General features: G+C 49.0%; 1 long non-coding RNA gene across 1 annotated transcript in view; it reads left to right on the forward strand.

The window, feature by feature from the left end:
- Positions 1 to 660: 660 nt before the first annotated feature.
- The window catches only part of LOC132208708 (uncharacterized), a 31,397-nt gene continuing 18,903 nt past the window's right edge, over positions 661 to 13,154 (forward strand). The window contains exon 1 of the long non-coding RNA XR_009444830.1: positions 661 to 856. This is a non-coding gene — a long non-coding RNA (uncharacterized LOC132208708). The remainder of the gene's footprint in view (positions 857 to 13,154) is intronic.

Genomic DNA, 13,154 nt, shown 5'->3' on the forward strand with positions numbered 1-13,154 from the left:
CAGAGCCTGCAGGAGACTCCGGGCTCACACCGATGGGGACGGTCAGTGTGACACAGAAATGAGAAATCGAAAAAAATCCATCATTTTACTGTTTGTGATCTCGGCCAATTTCATCCTGTTATGGTCAATGTTAATGGTGTTTTCTATATGGTCCCGGATGTGGATGATTGGGTATGACTCTGTGTATCTAGATCGCTTTGTGCAGGAATTGGGCTTCATGCTGCAGCTTCTCAGTTGCTGCACAAACACCGCGATTTATGCTGTGACCCAGACTAAGTTCAGGCAGCAGCTGAAGAATGTGCTGAAATATCCCTTTACCCAAATTCATCAATCAATCAAATTCACTCATTAATCAATCCATCCAGGATTTTCTCATTTCAGTTCAATGTTTCAGCAATGAAGCAGCCTGTCGCTATGGTAACAGACTGAGGGTAGCGCTGGTCCAAACTCATCTTGCAGGGGGTTACAGGGAAACATTTCGATGATTGTCTCAATTCAGTGGGCCAGTGAGAAAAGGCACCATCCCACTGACTGTACCTATCACTTCAATTTGTAATTGATAAATATGTATATTAAAGAGAGCCAAGCAGCAGAGTGAACTGTATTATTGTTGCTGTTCCTCCAGTTTCCGGGTGTCATCAATGTGACACTGGAGGAGGCCCAGGATGGGCATGTCGTCCGAGGAGTGGGAGGGAATGTTGAACTCGTTCGCTACTGGGACGTGCAGTCGTTTGTCACAAACCGAGCGTGGGTGTTCCACAAAAAGCGGTCTCTGGGCCTCCGTTTGGTTTCCCTGACATTGAGGAGCAAACATTGGGAACAGCGGATAAAATCGACCACATTTGGGGATGTGCAGGTGAACATCTGTTTAACGTGGACGGTATTTTGGGGCCTGGGATGGGGGTGAGGAGGGAGGTGCAGGGGCAGATTTAGCACCTCCTGCGGTTGCAGGGAAAGATGCCGGAGTTGGTGGGGTTAATGGGGGGTGTGGAGCGCACGAAGGAATCGCGGAGACAGCAGTTCCTCAAAAGGCAGATGGGGTGGAGAGGGAAGTATAACCCTCATATCCTCCACACTCCTCACCAGATCTCATCCCAAGACCAGCATCAACCCCCAATCCCTGTCTCCTTGACCGGTCCATCTTCCCTCCCACATATCCGCTCCTCCCACCTACCCGCTCCTCACAGCTATCCACTCCCTCCACCTCACTGACCATCCCCACCAACCACACTCACCTCCCCGGCTTCATCCACGCCTCTTTGACCTGTCCGTCTTCTCTCCCACCGTATCCCTCCACTATGTACCTTCTATCACCGCCGCCCCTCTATTTATTTTTCAGCCTAATTCCCCCTCCCCCATTTCTGGAGAAGGCTCCTGACCCGAAGCATCAGCTTTCCTGCTCCTCTGATGCTGCCGGCCAGCTGTGTCCCTCTTGCTCCACACTGTGTTATCTCAGACTCCAGCATCAGCAGTTCCTACTGCCTCTGAGTGAGTTATCTTCAATGTTCAGTGAAGTGATGGAAGGGAAGCGGACAGGGCTCTCAGGCATCACATTCTCAACAATAAGCTGCTCACAGACACTCAATATCTTCTAATGTTCGCTGTCTTAGTTTGTCCATCGTCCCATTTTGCTTCTCACATGAGATTTATCACCTTCCTTCCGTTCACTCACCATCACATCAAACATGAGCTTTCCTCATGGTGGGCCAAACTCGAAGGATCAGACAGAGAGAGAGAGAGGCAGAGAGAAAGGGAGGGAGGAGAGAGATGGAGTGAGAGAGCAGGAGAGGCAGAGAGAGGGGGGGCAAAGACAGAATGAGGTGGGGGATATATATATATATATATATAGAGAGAGAGAGAGAGAGAGAGAGAGGGATCTATGTCTCACTCCCGATTGCTCCAGAATCTGCAGTTCCCATGATCTCTGATACAATGTTAACCTCACTGTGAAGCCTTTTCTAACCTGAAGAAGTTACCCTCCTCCCTCCGGACCAACCTCAGGTGATCTCTCTCCCACTGCAAACCATCTTCGGTCCGCCTCCCCCCTCTCCCTATTTATTCCAGAACCCTCTCCCCATCCCACTTTTCTGATGAAGGGTCTAGGCCCGAAACGTCAGCTTTTGTGCTCCTGAGATGCTGCTTGTCCTGCTGTGTCCATCCAGCTCCACACTTTGTTATCTCCGATCCCGATTGCTCCCTTGTGTTTAAAGTGAAACAATATCCCCCTCTGCTGGCCTCCTCACGCCACTGCACAAGGATGATCGATGGTGAAAGCCAGCAGGGGCTCAGTCAAAGAGAGAGAGAGCAGCACACAGCAGCGTCAATACACACAGGCACACACACACACACACACACACACACACACACACAGAGACACAAACACACACACATATAGGCACAGACATGGAGACACACAGATACATTTTTACACACATATGTACATGCAGACCCAGTCATGCAAAGACAGAAGCACACAGATAGACACAGCCACACACAAACGCAGAAGCACACACCACAAACACACAGAAACACAGACACAAAGAAACAAAATGACACATACAGATTCCATGTGCAGTCGCAGGCACAGCCCTGACATTAACCAGCTTTAAGACAGTTCTTGTCAATCAGGTAATTCCCAGCTTTTACAAATGAAATGCCGATGAGAAAGTGGGACAGTGCTGTGATGCCCCTTGGCTACTGTCAGGGAGAAGGTGAATGTGTTTAAGAAACACATGATCATTTGTGCAATGTACATACGCCCAATGGTGCAACAGATCCATGGCATCACTTGATGTCCATCTGTGAAACTGATTGATGTTCATTCTCAGAAAATCATTAAAAGTAAACTCGCCAACTGTACTGGTTCAGTTCAATCCCACTCACATCTTGTGTTTGAGTGAAAGTATTGTGTTCCCCTGTGGGATAAATGTGGGTTCCCTGGCTGCAGAAAACTCTGTTCCCTTTTCAGAATGAAAGGGTGTTGTAGCTAGTTTTAAACTGCAGTTTTGTATCTGTGTGGATTTCAGGCCTGGTGTGTGTGTGTGTGTGTGTGTGTGTGTGTGTGTGTGTGTGTGAGAGAGAAAGAGAGAGAGAGAGAGAGAGAGTGTGAAGGAGTGTGAGAGAAAGGGAGTGACTGTTTAAGGGGGAGAAGGGAGAGACAGACAGGAGCCACTGGACAGAACTTTTGAGTTGTTGCTTTTTCTCACACCACCTCACATCCTGCTTTAATCTCACAAAGAAGCCTCTTACTCTGCTCTGTACCTGAGGGAGGTGTATGTCAGGTAGGGAGAGCTGGGAACTGACTGGAAGAACTGGGATCTGGGAGGACAGAAGGGATTGAGGCACGGGCCTGGGACAGAGACAGAGAGGGAGTAGAGAGCAAAAGAAACCAGCGAGAGAGACAAGACAAAACCCAAGGAAAGGAGCAGAGAGAGAACAATAAAGCCACGGGGTGAGAGAGAGAAGAGAGAGAAATGCCATTCAGAGCAAGGAAAAGGGCAGAGAGGTGGGAGTGGGGAATAAATCCAGCATACAGAGAGAAGGACTGACAGAGAGAGGGAGAGAAATCCCAGGGAGAGAACGAGAAAGGACAGGTACAGAGAGAAATCAAAGGAGAGGAGAGCAAATAGATACCATGGAGAGTGAGTGATGGAGATACAGAGTGGGGTGGTCACAGATAGGATGACCATCAGGCGGAGAGAAAGGTGTCGAGAGAGGTGGACTGGGAAGTTCAGAAATGGGAAAAGCTGGACGTTAAAACAGTTCCTGCAAAATCTGGGGAAAGGGGTGAGAGAGTTGCGGGAGAGACTTGAGGTGGGGTATTGGTGAACGGGGAGATGTGAAGGATGTGGGGGAGACAGAGATTTATAGAAAGCAGTGGGAGGTACAGGAAGCTGAGATTTGGAGGCAGAGAGAGAGGGAGGCAGTGAAATCTGTGGGATCAGACTGTGCAGCAGCCCCACATCATCTGGGGTTTCAGCTCCCAAGTCAAATCTCCTCGGGGGCAGGTGTGGAAAGACAGAGAAATGAAAATTGAATAAATAAATTATAGCACCTAAAGCACAGCAAGATCCCATTGCTGCTTGGACTTCACAACCTGACAGCTTCCCATTCCCCCAGCAGAGCCCCTGATGTTAAACTGAGAGAACGCCAAACAGGAAGGTGTCTCAACCTGTCTCAGGCCTGTCCCAGTGTTTCTGTTTGAGGGGAGGGGGGCAGGAGAAATGTTTACTCCAGAGGCTGGGATTCACACACCCATCCCCACTCCCAGACTCTGTTTGTCTCCCTCTGTCTGTGCCCAAGTTTCAGTCTCTCAGAAATCCCCCAGGGAGAGAGAGAGATGGAAATTGATCACATCAAAGCCAATATATTTTGAAACAAAATAACGAGGATCAAAACGAGGTCCCATCACTGACTGACTTCCAAAATCAACCCAATTTCTCAGCACTTTCCCCTGACTTTTAAATCCAGAGAATGGGAACAGATTTCATCTGGATTCGAGGGGCAAATGCTTTCTGACTGCCCCCAGGGTTTATTTTCTGAGAGGCTGGGCAATGACTCAGTGGTAGGAGTGACACCACAGGGCCTGTGTCTCTCCCTCCCTCCGTGTTTAACCTGCCCCCTCAAGCTGGTTCTCTGACATTATGGGGTGGGGGATGTTGAAAAACAAAACCAGTGCCCTCCTCCCCCCGGTCCACTCCCATTCACCGGGCTCAGCCCCCGTGTCCATTCTGTCTGGGATTGGTTCTGATTCTACATTAAATATTAGACGTGGATCTTCCACTGGTGCAGTCACCTCTCTCTCTCTTTCTTTCCTTTCCACCCCTTCCCCTTTCTCCCTCTCTCTCTGTCCCTATCAATGTCTTCATCTCTGTTGAGCTTTCTCTTGCCCGATAATGGCTCAATGCCTCACTCTCTCTCTCTCTTCCCTCTCCATTTGACAGCAGTGCCCTCTCCTGCCTCACATTTGCCACGTGTTCCCTTCTCCCCACTGTGTCTGGGAGGCATGACACTGTCACATTTTGGTGGGTGAGGGGGTGACGAGAGGTGGTGGAGAGGGGCGTGTCTGACTGGGGTGGGGGGGCGCACAGCAAAAGGGAGGGATTTTACACCCCACCCACTATCAGACTGTCAGAAAACTCAGCCTGGGTCCCTTCAGACAGCCTGAGGGTGACATGCTGCCAAAGGGGATACACAGCGAGATCCCACAGACTACAGTATGCAGGACCTCCAATGGATTCCCTTAACGACCTGTTGGAGCCCATCCTCCCACCCCCACAGCGCCCCCACAAGGAGAGGAGCTGACATAGGAATGAAGGACATTCTGCACAGCAGGATCCCACCTGCTGTCCCCTGCAATGCCCTTACCCCACACTGAAGAAGCCTGAACGTTTCTGCATCATTTCCACCCACTTTCGGAAGCCCTCCCTCCTCACCCGCCCCACCACATCTGAATTTGGAAAGTGTAGCCTCGCTACTGTAAAGGGAACGGCTACAGGCTGTCCCCACACAGCAAGATCCCACAGGCTGCAAATTGCAAAAAGGGGCCTCCCCACCAGCAAACACTGAACTCTCCCATTTCAACTTGGAGCTGGGCTCGGCCTGAACACTGGAGTAACCTCCTCTCCCCTATCCCCCCCACCCCAGATCCTGTACCTATCACCCCCCCCCCACCACACCCACCTCTCCCTCTTTCAGCTGTCTCCCTTTTTCCCTCCTGCATCACCATCCACCCCTTACCCTACTCAGCTCGGTGAGATCCCACAAGTAGCTCCCATCACATATACATAGAACATAGCACAGTCCAGGCCCTTCGGCCCATGATGTTGTGCCAAACGTTTACCCTAAATCCAAGGCCTATCTAACCTCCACCCCCACCTGAGATTGTCATCCACATGCCGATCTAATAGCCACTCAAATGCCCCTAATGAGGCCGACTCCACTATCTGCTCCAGCAATGCATTCCACTCCCCAACCACTCTCTGAGTAAAGAACCTACCTCTGACGTCTCCCCTATATCTACTGCCACTCACTTTAAAACTATGCCCCGTCATAATAGCTACCTCCTCCCTAGGAACAAGTCTCTGGCTGTCCACTCTATCTATATCGCTCATCATTTTGTACACCTCTATCAAGTCACCTCTCATTCTCCTTCGTTCTAAAGAGAAAAGCCCTGGCTCTCTCAACCTTTGCTCGCAAGACCTTCCTTCTGTTCCAGGCAACATCCTGGTAAATCTCCTCTAAATCTTTTCCAATGATTCCACATCTTTCCTGTAATGAGGCAAGCAAAACTGGACACAATACTCCAGATGTGGCCGAACCATGCTTTTGTACAGCTGGAGCATAAATTCACAGCTCTTGAACGCAATCCCTCTATTAATGAAAGCTAACACACCAAGTGCCTTCTTAACAACTCTATCCACCTGGGTGGCAGCTCTCAGGGAACTGTGGACATGCACCCCAAGATCCCTCTGCTCCTCCACACTGCCAAGTATCTTTCCGTTAACCCTGTACTCTGCTTTCAAATTTGTCCTTCCAAAATAAATCACCTCACACTTTTCAGGATTATACTCCATCTGCCATTTCTCTGCCCAGCTCTGCATCCCTTTGTAACCTAGAACAGCCCTCCACACTATCCACAACTCGACCCACCTTCATATCGCCTGCGAACTTAATAATCCACCCTTCCACTCCTTCATCCAAACCATTCACAACAATCACAAATAGAAGAGGACCCAGAACAGATCCTTGAGGTACACCACTTGTAACTGAGCACCATGTTGAATATTTTCCATCCACTACCACCCTTTGTCTTCTAAGAGTCAGCCAATTCTGAATCCAATCTGCAACATTTCCCCCCATCCCATGTCCCCTTACTTTCGGCATGAGACTACCATGGGGAACCTTATCAAATGCCTTCCTTAAATGTATGCTTCCCAATGTGCTCCCCTGAAATGACCCCTGCCAAAATGAGCCCTAGAATTTTGTGGCATGCAATTTTGAGCCATTTTCTGCCTCCTGCCCAAATCTTCTGTCCAGCATGTTTCACTGTCTCCACGTTTTGCCCCTTTTTACCTCCCCAGAAATGTGTCCTCCACTTTTTCCCGACCATCACAATATTGTACCCCATCTCCAAATCCTGTGCCTCCCCAAAACAATATTGCACCCCCCCATAAGTAATTTGACCCTCCCTGTCAAATATTTTTCCCTTATATTGCTGCTTCCCCAATTTCAGTTACTCTCCACAATATTGCCCCCAAAGCTTGCCCTCCTTCCCCATTTTGGGACTCCCCCACTTTGCATTTCCCCTGATATTGCCCCCTCAATAAATGTTTGCAACACCTTTCAAAATTCCCCAACTTGAGTTTTACCACACAAATATTTTGTCCCTCACAAAAAGTTTCAACTCTCAGTTTATAATTACCACCCCCCCCACATAGAGCTCCTCTCCCCTCCCAGTTCCTCCGTGACCGCAACTCCACTGTATATAAATGGCCCTCTGCATTTCCTTCTGTGGACAATCCCCCCTCCACCTCACCAAGTCATTGCCTCACCCTGGGGGCAGAGGTCACAGGGCATAGGGCGAGAGACTCAGAGGCCTTTTCACTGACTGCCTGACATAACAGCAAGACCCTGGTCCCCAGGCAGACCCTGCCCCCCTCAATGAGACAGGTAACCCCCCACCCCCCTTTCAGTTTAGAGAGAGCAGGCAAGGGTGAAACTCAGGTGGGGCAGGGGCTCAGGGAGGGTGAGGCAAGCAATGGGGAGAGAGAGTCATAGACAGAGAGGGAGGGAGAGAACCCACGAGGAGAAAAGAGGCACAGACATGCCAAGGGATAGACAAGCTATGGGGAGTAAGAAGTGGAAACACACAGAAGGAGGGAGAGGGGTGAGAGAGAGAGAGAAAGAAAATCCAACAGGAGAAAAGAGGTATAGAGAGACAGAAGAATAGTGAAGTGATGTGGAGAGGGGAACAGATAAAGAGAGAGGGACAGACAAAGAAAGAGAGGGAGAGAAGAAAACAGGGGCGATCTCACTCCAATAAATATACACCCCTCTCCACTCTGGCACAAAGCCCAAACCCACTCTAGGGAGAGAGACAGAGAGATACAGGCAGACAGAGTGACACAGCCCCAGGGAGGGAGAGAGAGCAATGGGCAGGCAGGCAGATAATCCCAGGGAGGGAGGGAAAGTGAGAGGGGGGAGAGGGGGAAGGAGAGAGAGACAGAGAAAGATCCCAGGGAGTGAAAAGGTGTAGGACAGAGACAGAGGGAGATGAAAAGATAGGGAGAGAGAAACAGAGGGTCAGATAGAAAGGGACAGAAAGACCCCAGAGAGCGATAGAAGGATAGACAAGCGAGAGAGACACACGGACCGAGAGAGTGTGAAACTTGAGGCTGGAAAACAGACGATAGACAGAGAAAGATTGAGGAGAGAGACAGAGAAACAGAAAGGGAGAGAGGCAGAGGGAGGGGAGAGAGAATGATCTCAGCAAGAGAGACATAATGAGGAAACCCAGGGGCAGAGGCGGAGCAAAAGAGTACCACTGGGAGAGTCAGAAGGGCAGACAGACAGGGCAGAGAGAAATCCCATTGAGAACAAGAAAAAGGGCAGATAGAAAGAGTGGGAAAGAGGGGGAAAATAAACTGAGGTTAATGTAAACTCAGCAGGACATAACACCAGCGCTTCGTCGGAGGCTCACTGATGGTGTTACCTAGAATGGTGATGAAACGTCTGAAAATGAACCTTCCAGCTCAGCGAGCAAACTTACATCCAGAAACTCAACCTGAGCTACAAATTTTCTCAAAACCCGCTATAAACTCAGGTAGAGAAACAGAAAGCAACTTAGAGTGAGAGCAAACCCAGGGATAGAATGGAAAAGGACAGGTAGAGAGGGAGAAATCCGAGGGAGAGAACACGAAAGGACAGAGAGAGAGAGAGAGAGAAATCCCAGGGAGAAAATAGGAAAGGATAGAGAGAGAGAGAGACAGAGAGAAATCGAGTGAAAGAAGAGCAGACAGAGAGATACCATCGAGAGTAGGGAATAGGGAGACAGTGAGGGAGCATGCAGATAGAATGACTGTCAGGCAGGAACAGCAAGATCCCACAGGACAGTGAGAGAGTGAAAGTGCAGAGAGAGGTGAATGGGGAAGGCCAGATTTCAGAAAGATTGTACGCTGGAACAGTTCCTGAAAATCCCAGGAAGGGAGCCAAGTGATTCGAAGGAAGGATATCAGAGGATCAGGGGAGAGTGGATGGGGGAGATTTGGGGATGTGGGGGAGATGGAGACTTATGGAAAGCTGTGAGAGAGACAAGAAGCTGGGAATATGGAGTCAGAGGAAGGCAGTGAAATCTGTGGGATCAGACTGTGCAGCAGCCCCATTTTTCCCCTTCGTCTCCCCCAAGCCCCAGCCCAGGTCTCACGCCCTTGTGGTCCAAACTCCAGAGACTGCCTGAGCCCCATAATTCATTTTTCCTGTGAGCATGTGAGTGTGGAATTGAACGACAAGGACACTGGATGGTTTATTGTGATTCTCTCTGTCTCGCTCTCTCTGGTCCCAGCTCCTGTCTGACGATTCCTCACTGCAGAATGATTTGATTCTCTCTGACTCTGCATCATCCCGAGTTTCAGCTCCCGAATAAAATCTCCTTGGGGGTGGAGGTAAGACAGAGAGAAATGAAAATGGATTTTTTTTTTAAAAAGCACCGAAAGCTCAGCAAAATCTCACCGCTTGCTGCCTTCAGCAATCTGAGACATTCCCCACCCAGCACAGCAAGATCCCACTGCTGAACATGCCTGAGTATCCACAATCTCACACTCTCCTCACCCCACCCCACCCCGCCCTCCACCCAAACACCAGCACAGCTCCTGATTTTAAACACAGAGAGTGGGGAACAGGAAGATATCTCAAACTGCCTCACTGTCCCAGTGTTTCTGTTTGAGGGGAAGGGCAGGAGAGATATTTACTCCAGAGCTGGGATTCACACCCCCCTCACACATCCCACACCCCCACTCCCAGAATCTGTGTGTCTCACTGTCTACAAGCTTCAGTGTCAGATATCTCCCCCCCTGCCCCAGCACAGAGAGAGAGAGACAGAGAATGAGATGGTGGGGTGAGGGGTGAGCGGGGGAAACAGAGAGAGAGAGAGAGAGAGAAAGAGAGAGAAAATAAACAGACAGAAATTGACCAAATCAAAGCCAGGATATTTTGAAGAAAAAATAAACAGAAACAAAGGCAATCCTGCCACTGACTGACCTCCAACATTTCCCCATTTTATCAGCACTTTCCCCTGGTTTTGAACCCAGAGAAATGGAAGAGATTTCAACAGGGATCAAGGGGCAGATGCTTTCTGACTGTCCCCAGGGTTTAGAACATAGAACATAGAACAGTACAGCACAGAACAGGCCCTTCAGCGCACAATGTTGTGCCGACCATTGATCCTCATGTATGCACCCTCAAATTTCTGTGACCATATACATGTCCAGCAGTCTCTTAAATGACCCCAATGACCTTGCTTCCACAACTGCTGCTGGCAATGCATTCCATGCTCTCACAACTCTCTGCGTAAAGAACCTGCCTCTGACATCCCCTCTATACTTTCCACCAACGAGCTTAAAACTATGACCCCTCGTGCTAGCCATTTCTGCCCTGGGAAATAGTCTCTGGCTATCAACTCTATCTATGCCTCTCATTATCTTGTATACCTCAATTAGGTCCCCTCTCCTCCTCCTTTTCTACAATGAAAAGAGACCAAGCTCAGTCAACCTCTCTTCATAAGATAAGCCCTCCAGTCCAGGCAGCATCCTGGTAAACCTCCTCTGAACTCTCTCCAAAGCATCCACATCTTTCCTATAATAGGGCGCCCAGAACTGGACGCAGTATTCCAAGTGCGGTCTAACCAAAGTTTTATAGAGCTGCAACAAGATCTCACAACTCTTCAACTCAATCCCCCTGTTAATGAAAGCCAAAACACCATATGCTTTCTTAACAACCCTGTCCACTTGGGTGGCCATTTTAAGGGATCTATGTATCTGCACACCAAGATCCCTCTGTTCCTCCACGCTGCCAAGAATCTTATCCTTAATCCTGTACTCAGCTTTCAAATTCGACCTTCCAAAATGCATCACCTCGCATTTATCCAGGTTGAACTCCATCTGCCACCTCTCAGCCCATCTCTGCATCCTGTCAATGTCCCGCTGCAGCCTACAACAGCCCTCTACACTGTCAACGACACCTCCGACCTTTGTGTCGTCTGCAAACTTGCTGACCCATCTTTCAATTCCCTCGTCCAAGTCATTAATAAAAATTACAAACAGTGGAGGCCCAAGGACAGAGCCCTGTGGAACTCCACTCACCACTGACTTCCAGGCAGAATATTTTCCTTCTACTACCACTCGCTGTCTTCTGTTGGCCAGCCAATTCTGTATCCAAGCAGCTAAGTTCCCCTGTATCCCATTCCTCCTGACCTTCTGAATGAGCCTACCATGGGGAACCTTATCAAATGCCTTACTGAAGTCCATATACACCACATCCACAGCTCGACCCTCATCAACTTTTCTAGTCACATCCTCAAAAAACTCGATAAGGTTTGTAAGGCATGACCTACCCCTCACAAAGCCGTGTTGACTGTATTTGATCAAGCCATGCTCTTCCAGATGGTCATAAATCTTATCCCTCAGAATCCTTTCTAACACCTTGCAGACGACAGACGTGAGACTTACCGGTCTATAATTGCCAGGGATTTCCCTATTTCCTTTCTTGAAGAGAGGAATTACATTTGCCTCTCTCCAGTCCTCAAGTACGACTCCAGTGGAGAGCGAGGATGCAAAGATCTTCGCAAGTGGCGAAGCAATTGCATTTCTCGCTTCCCAAAGCAGCCGAGGACAAATCTGATCCGGGCCTGGCGACTTGTCAATCTTAATGTTTGACAAAATTTTCAGCACATCAGCTTCGTCTATCTCTATCCATTCCAGCATGCACACCTGCTCTTCAAAGGTTTCATTCACTACAAAGTTGGTTTCTTTCGTAAAGACAGAAGCAAAAAACTCATTTAGGGCTTCCCCTACCTCCTCAGGCTCCACACACAAGTTCCCTATGCTATCCCTGATCGGCCCTACTCTTTCTTTGACCATTCTCTTATTCCTCACGTAAGTGTAAAATGCCTTTGCGTTTTCCCCGTTTCCTTCTGCCAAGCCTTTCTCGTGCCCCCTCCTGGCTCTCCTCAGACCATTTTTGAGCTCCTTCCTTGCCTGCATGTAATCCTCTCTAGCTGAACTTGACCCTAGCTTCCTCCACCTTATGTAAGCTACCTTCTTCCTTTTCACAAGAAGCTCCACCGCTCTCGTCATCCAAGGTTCCTTAATCTTATCCCTTCTTGCCTGTCTCAGAGGGACATATTTACTCATCACTCCCAACAACTGTTCCTTAAACCGTCTCCACATGTCTATAGTTCCCTTACCATGGAACAACTGCTCCCAGTCCATGCTTCCTAACTCATGTCTAATCGCATCATAGTTTCCTCTTCCCCAATTAAATATCCTCCCATATTGCCTAATCCTCTCCTTCTCCATAGCTATGTGGAATGTGAGGCAGTTATGGTCACTATCACCAAAATGCTCTCCCACCACAAGATCTGATACCTGCCCCGGCTCGTTTCCGAGCACCAAGTCAAGAATGGCCTCTCCCTTCGTCGGCCTGTCAATGTACTGCGTTAGGAAACCCTCCTGAACACACCTTACAAAAACAGCTGCATTCAAATCTTCTGCTCGAAGGAGGTTCCAATCAATATTAGGAAAGTTAAAGTCACCCATTACAACAACCCTACTGCGTGCACACTTTTCCAAAATCTGTCGACCTATGCTTTCTTCAATCTCCCTGCTGCTATTGGGGGGCCTGTAGTAAACCCCTAACAAGGTGACTGCTCCCTTGCTGTTCCCAATTCCCACCCATACTGACTCGGTAGGCGGATCTTCCTCGACAATGGAAGCTTCTGTAGCTGTGATACTCTCTCTGATTAGTAGTGCTACACCCCCTCCTCTTTTTCCCCTTCCCTATTCTTTTTAAATGTTCTAAACCCTGGAACATCCAGCAACCATTCCTGCCCCTGAGAAACCCATGTCTCTGTTATGGCCACAACATCATAGCACCAGGTA

This window comes from Stegostoma tigrinum, unplaced genomic scaffold (assembly GCF_030684315.1).
Source record: "Stegostoma tigrinum isolate sSteTig4 unplaced genomic scaffold, sSteTig4.hap1 scaffold_506, whole genome shotgun sequence".
NCBI classification, from domain to species: Eukaryota; Metazoa; Chordata; class Chondrichthyes; order Orectolobiformes; family Stegostomatidae; genus Stegostoma; species Stegostoma tigrinum.